We start from the raw sequence: 7506 nt of genomic DNA, 5'->3' as shown, positions 1-7506 counted from the left end.
ATCTAATGCATGTGTCTTGGCATCTAATGCCCATGCCATGGTATCTAATGCCTGTGTCTCGGTATTTAATGCCTGTGTCTTGGCATCTAATGGCCATGCCATTGTATCTAATTCCTGTGTCTCGGTATCTAATGCCTGTGTCTCGGTATCTAATGCCTATGTTGTGGTATCTAATGCCTCTGACTTGGAATTTAATGCCTCTGTTTAGGTATCTAATGCATGTGTCTTGTTATCTAATGTCCATGTTGTAGTATTTAATGCCTCTGTCTTGGAATCTAATGCCTCTGTCTTGGTATCTAATGCCTGTGTCTCGGTATCTAATGCCTATGTCGTGGTATCTAATGCCTGTGTCTTGGTATCTAATGCCTGTGTCTTAATATCTAATGCATGTGTCTTGGCATCTAATGCCCATGCCATTGTATCTAATTCCTGTGTCTCGGTATCTAATGCCTGTGTCTCGGTATCTAATGCCTATGTTGTGGTATCTAATGCCTCTGACTTGGAATTTAATGCCTCTGTTTAGGTATCTAATGCATGTGTCTTGTTATCTAATGTCTATGTTGTAGTATTTAATGCCTCTGTCTTGGAATCTAATGCCTCTGTCTTGGTATCTAATGCCTGTGTCTCGGTATCTAATGCCTATGTCGTGGTATCTAATGCTTGTGTCTTGGTATCTAATGTCTATGTTGTAGTATCTAATGCCTCTGACTTGGAATTTAATGCCTCTGTTTAGGTATCTAATGCATGTGTCTTGTTATCTAATGTCTATGTTGTAGTATTTAATGCCTCTGTCTTGGAATCTAATGCCTCTGTCTTGGTATCTAATGCCTGTGTCTTAATATCTAATGCCTGTGTCTTGGTATATACTGCCTGTTTCTTGGTCTGTAATACCTGCGTCTTGGTATCTATTGCCTGTGTCTTGGTATCCAATGCCTGTGTCTTGGCATCTAATGCCTATGTTGTGGTATCTAATGCCTCTGTCTTGGTATGTAATGCACTTGTCATGGTATCTAATGCCTGAGTATTGGTATCTAATGCCTATGTTGTGGTATCTAATGCCTGTGTCTTGGTATCTAATGCCTGTGTCTTAATATCTAATGCATTTGTCTTGGCATCTAATGCCCATGCCATGGTATCTAATGCCTGTGTCTTGGTATCTAATGCCTATGTTGTGGTATCTGTTGCATGTGTCTTGGCATCTAATGGCCATGCCATTGTATCTAATGCCTCTGTTTAGGTATCTAATGCCTGTGTCTCGGTGTTTAATGCCCATGTCGTGGTATCTAATGCTTGTGTCTTGGTATCTAATGTCTATGTTGTAGTATCTAATGCCTCTGACTTGGAATTTAATACCTCTGTCTTGGTATCTATTCCCTGTGACTTGTTATCTAATGCCTGTGTCTTGGTATCTAATACCTATGTCATGGTATCCAATGCCTCTTTCTTCGTATCTAATGCCTGTGTCTTGGTATCTAATACCTATGTCATGGTATCTAATGCCTCTGTCTTGGTATGTAATGCACTTGTCATGGTATCTAATACCTGTGTATTGGTATCTAATGCCTTTATTGTGGTATCTAATGCCTGTGTCTTGGTATCTAATACCTATGTCATGGTATCTAATGCCTCTGTCTTGGTATCTAATGCCTCTGTCTTGGTATCTAATGCCTATGTTGTGGTATCTAAGGCCCCTGTCTTGGTATGTAATGCCTCTGTCTTGGTATCTAATGCCTATGTTGTGGTATCTAATGCCCCTGTCTGGGTATGTAATGCCCTTGTCATGGTATCTAATGCCTGTGTCTTGGTATCTGATGCCTATGTTGTGGTATCTAATGCATGTGTCTTGGTATCTAATACCTATGTCATGGTATCTAATGCCTCTGTCTTGGTATCTAATGCCCTTGTCATGGTATCTAATGCCTGTGTCTTGGTATCTAATGCCTATGTTGTGGTATCTAATGCATGTGTCTTGGTATCTAATACCTATGTCATGGTGTTTAATGCCTCTTTCTTGGTATCTAATGCCTCTGTCTTGGTATCTAATGCCTATGTTGTGGTATCTAATGCATGTGTCTTGGTATCTAATACCTATGTCATGGTATCTAATGCCTCTGTCTTGGTATCTAATGCCTCTGTCTTGGCATCTAATACCTATGTCATGGTGTCTAATGCCTCTTTCATGGTATCTAATGCGTCTGTCTTGGTATCTAATGCCTCTGTCTTGGTATCTAATGCCTATGTTGTGGTATCTAATGCCTATGTTGTGGTATCTAATGCATGTGTCTTGGTATCTAATACCTATGTCATGGTGTCTAATGCCTCTTTCGTGGTATCTAATGCCTCTGTCTTGGTATCTAATGCCTCTGTCTTGGTATCTAATGCCTATGTTGTGGTATCTAATGCCTCTGTCTCGGTATCTAATGCCTATGTTGTGGTATCTAATGCCTCTGTCTTGGTATGTAATGCCCTTGTCATGGTATCTAATGCCTGTGTCTTGGTATCTAATGCCTATGTTGTGGTATCTAATGCCCCTGTCTTGGTATGTAATGCCCTTGTCATGGTATCTAATGCCTGTGTCTTGGTATCTAATGCCAATGTTGTGGTATCTAATGCATGTGTCTTTGTATCTAATACCTTAGTCATGGTATCTAATGCCTCTGTCTTGGTATCTAATGCCTATGTTGTGGTATCTAATGCATGTGTCTTGGTATCTAATACCTATGTCATGGTGTCTAATGCCTCTTTCGTGGTATCTAATGTCTGTGTCTTGGTATCTAATGCCTATGTTGTGGTATCAAATGCCTCTGTCTTGGTATATAATGCCCTTGTCATGGTATCTAATGCTTCTGTCTTGGTATCTAATGCCTATGTTGTGGTATCTAATGCCTGTGTCCTGGTATCTAATGCCTATGTTGTGGTATCTAATGCATGTGTCTTGGTATCTAATGCCTGTGTCTTTGTATCTAATGCTTGTGTCGTGGTATCAATTTGGACTTGATATTACAATACTGATACTTTTCAACGCCCCATTATGAACATTTGGAGCTACGTCAACAGAAACATGTATAAGCTAGAAGGTAAACCGAATAAAGGTAGAAGGTAAACGTGTAACCCATATTTAAAATTCCCATTAAAACACATGCATGGAGTGCAAAGACTTTTATTTTGAAGGGTTACTTCCTGTCCCAAAATGGCGCTCGCTTCATGTCTGCTGTGAGACGCACTGGAGACAAACTCGCAAAATCTTCTCATTCTCACACTTTGCAAACATCATAATTAGGTGAGTCTTTTACCGTGACATAATCAACAGAATTCCGAAATCACAATCATGTGCCGTGTCAGCAATATTACGTTTGCATCTGTTTTTAGCAAAGGCGCTAACCGCTGCTATTTCCCCATACAGCCAACCTGTTCTATTAACTATCGGGCTGTGCAGGTGTGTTGTTTTGCCCCCGATTGCTCAGGTAATGACTTTTTACTTTCTTATGATCATCCGGCCGATTTATAGCCAACAATTTAGTCCAGCAAAGCTTTAGCCACTTTGTGGATGCTTTGCTAAGTTTGTCTTTTTTTTTTTTTTTTTTCTACGCGCTCAAGATGGAACGCAGGTGTGTGCATTTGGTTTGTTGCGCAACACTTTAATTGAACTCTGCTTGATTGTTTATTGACTTTGAATGTTTGGACAAGTACTTAAATTTGAATCAGGATTCATTAAGTTTCTAATAATGAGTATTATTATGAAACTAGTTATGTAAGTGCACTTGTAATTGATCTATGATTGAGTTTTATCAATCATTTAGGCTTCACGGTGGAAGAGGGGTTAGTGCGTCTGCCTCACAATACGAAGGTCCTGCAGTCCTGGGTTCAATCCCAGGCTCGGTATCTTTCTGTGTGGAGTTTGCACGTTCGCCCTGTGACTGCGTGGGTTCCCTCCGGGTACTCCGGCTTCCTCCCACCTCCAAAGACATGCACCTGGGGATAGGCCCCTCCCACCTCCAAAGACATGCACCTGGGGATAGGCCCCTCCCACCTCCAAAGACATGCCCATGGGGATAGGCCCCTATCACCTCCAAACACATATATCTGGGAATAGGCCCCTCCCACCTCCAATGACATGCACCTGGGGATAGGCCCCTCCCACCTCCAAACACATATATCTGGGGATAGGCCCCTCCCACCTCCAAACACATATATCTGGGAATAGGCCCCTCCCACCTCCAAAGACATGCACCTGGGGATAGGCCCCTCCCACCTCCAAAGACATGCACCTGGGGATAGGCCCCTCCCAACTCCAAACACATATATCTGGGAATAGGCCCCTCCCACCTCCAAAGACATGCAGCTGGGGATAGGCCCCTCCAATCTCCAAACACATATATCTGGGAATAGGCCACTCCCACCTCCAAAAACATATATCCGGGAATAGGCCCCTCCCACCTCCAAGGACATGCACCTGGGGATAGGCCCCTCCCGCCTCCAAAGACATGCACCTGGGGATAGGCCCCTCCCAGCTCCAAAGACATGCACCTGGGGATAGGCCCCTCCCACTTCCAAAGACATGCACCTGGGGATAGGCCCCTCCCACCTCCAAAGACATGCACCTGGGGATAGGCCCCTCCCACCTCCACAGAAATGCCCCTGGGGATAGGCCCCTCCCACCTCCAAAGAAATGCCCCTGGGGATAGGCCCCTCCCACCTCCAAAGACATGCACCTGGGGATAGGCCCCCTCCCACCTCCAAAGACATGCACCTGGGGATAAGTTGATTGGCAACACTAAATGGTCCTTAGTGTGTGAATGTTGTCTGTCTATCTGTGTTGACCCTGCGATGATGTGGCGACTTGTCCAGGGTGTACCCCGCCTTCCGCCCGACTGTAGCTGAGATAGGCGCCAGCGCCCCCCGCCACACCAAAAGGGAATAAGCGGTAGAAAATGGATGGATGGAGTTTGATCACTTTAGATCAATCAATCAATCAATCAATGTTTATTTATTTAGCCCCAAATCACAAATGTCTCAAAGGACTGCACAAATCATTACGACTACAACATCCTCGGAAGAACCCACGAAAGGGCAAGGAAAACTCACACCCAGTGGGCAGGGAGAATTCACATCCAGTGGGACGCCGGTGACAATGCTGCCTATGAGAAACCTTGGAGAGGACCTCAGATGTGGGCAACCCCCCCCCCCCCCCTCTAGGGGACCGAAAGCAATGGATGTCGAGCGGGTCTAACATGATGCTGTGAAAGTTCAATCCATAGTGGCTCCAACACAGCCGCGAGAGTTCAGTTCAAAGTGGATCCAAGACAGCAGCGAGAGTCCCGTCCACAGGAGACCATCTCAAGCGGAGGCGGGTCAGCAGCGTAGAGATGTCCCCAACCGATACTCAGGCGAGCGGTCCATCCTGGGTCCCGACGAGCGGTCCATCCTGGGTCTCGACTCTGGACAGCCAGTACTTCATCCATGGTTATCGGACCGGACCCCCTCCACAAGGGAGGGCGGTCTAAAAAGAGGTCTATTTAAAGGCTAGAGTTTACAAATGAGTTTTAAGGTGAGACTTAAATGCTTCTACTGAGGTAGCATCTCGAACTGTTACCGGGAGGGCATTCCAGAGTACTGGAGCCCGAACGGAAAAAGCTCTATAGCCCGCAGACTTTTTTTGGGCTTTGGGAATCACTAATAAGCCAGAGTATTTTGAAGGCAGATTTCTTGCCGGGACATATGGTACAATACAATCGGCAAGATAGGATGGAGCTAGACCGTGTAGTATTTTATACCTAAGTAGTAAAACCTTAAAGTCACATCTTAAGTGCACAGGAAGCCAGTGCAGGTGAGCCAGTATAGGTATATATGTATGTATATATGTATATAAAGGTATATACAGTATAGGTATGTATGTATGTATATATGTATATAAAGGTATATACAGTATAGGTATATATGTATGTATATATGTATATAAAGGTATATACAGTATAGGTATATATGTATGTATATATGTATATAAAGGTATATACAGTATAGGTATATATGTATGTATATATGTATATAAAGGTATATACAGTATAGGTATATATGTATGTATATATGTATATAAAGGTATATACAGTACAGGCGTAATATGATCAAACTTTCTTGTTCTTGTCAAAAGTCTAGCAGCCGCATTTTGTACCAACTGTAATCTTTTAATGCTAGACATGGGGAGACCCGAAAATAATACGTTACAGTAATCGAGACGAGGCGTAACAAACGCATGGATAATGATCTCGGCGTCTTTAGTGGACAAAATGGAGCGAATTTTAGCGATATTACGGAGATGAAAGAAGGCCGTTTTAGTAACGCTTTTAATGTGTGACTCAAAGGAGAGAGTTGGGTCGAAAAGAATACCCAGATTTTTTACCGAGTCACCTTGTTTTATTATTTGGTTGTCAAATGTTAAAGTTGTATTATCAAATAGAGGTCGGTGTCTAGCAGGAGCGATAATCAGAATTTCCGTTTTTTTGGGCGTTAAGTTGCAAAAAAGTTAGCGGACATAAGAAATCATGATCCGTATTATTAGAAATGTATTATCCATCCATCGATTTTCTAAAGCTTATTCCCTTTCAGGGTGGCAGGGGGCGCTGGCGCCTATCTCAGCTACAATCGGCCGGGAGGCGGGGTACACCCTGGACAAGTCGCCACCTCATCGAATGTTCAATTTTATTGAACTCATGATTGTATATGAATCAACATGGTTAAAGTATGTATTATTATTGTATTATTAGAAATGTATTATGAATGTTCATTTTAATTGGACTCAATATTGTATATTAATCAACATGGTTAAATTATGTCATCAATTGTTTATTAATACAAAATATTTGTCATTCCGGACAATCGAATGCTTATATTATGCATTCAAGTACATATATAATGTACTTTACTGGTGAAGATTTTTGGGCTTTTAGGTCAGGTTTTTTTTCGGGGAAGGAATACCCACCTTTTACATCAACTATGCGGTAGGACAACCCTTTTTTTTTTCTCCTCCGCTGTGCACCTTTTGGATTACTTTTGTTTTTTTGGAGCTGAACTTTTGGACTGACTCAAAAGTCGTTGCATTTGCGTACCTTTTTAAACTGAACTGTGGGCTGGTTCCGAGAAGGAAGTAGGCTTGTATCGCGTATTTTTTTTAAATTATTTTTTTATTGTTATCTGTGGTATTTATGTTCTTGTATCGATACATTTAATGCAGTCAAAAACCAAGATAAGTTACACTCTTAATCCAACTAGCCCATGCTAGCGTTACAAACGGAATAAAGGTAGAAGGTAAATGGAATAAAGGGTCGAAGGTAAAAGGAGTAAAACAGGCCAGAGTGGAGCGTCACTGCAGTTGTTGATTGCGGGAGCGGCGGGCTCATCAGCTAATTGCCGTCCAGAAAGGTCAGCTGACAATTATCAGCGTCGCACCTGCAGCGACCGAGTGACATTTACACCAGGAGAAACCCTCCGGATGGTCCACACCGCTTCTTC

The sequence above is a fragment of the Nerophis ophidion genome, linkage group LG19, assembly GCF_033978795.1.
Source record: "Nerophis ophidion isolate RoL-2023_Sa linkage group LG19, RoL_Noph_v1.0, whole genome shotgun sequence".
Taxonomy (NCBI): domain Eukaryota; kingdom Metazoa; phylum Chordata; class Actinopteri; order Syngnathiformes; family Syngnathidae; genus Nerophis; species Nerophis ophidion.
Note: the sequence above shows the minus strand (reverse complement) of the source record.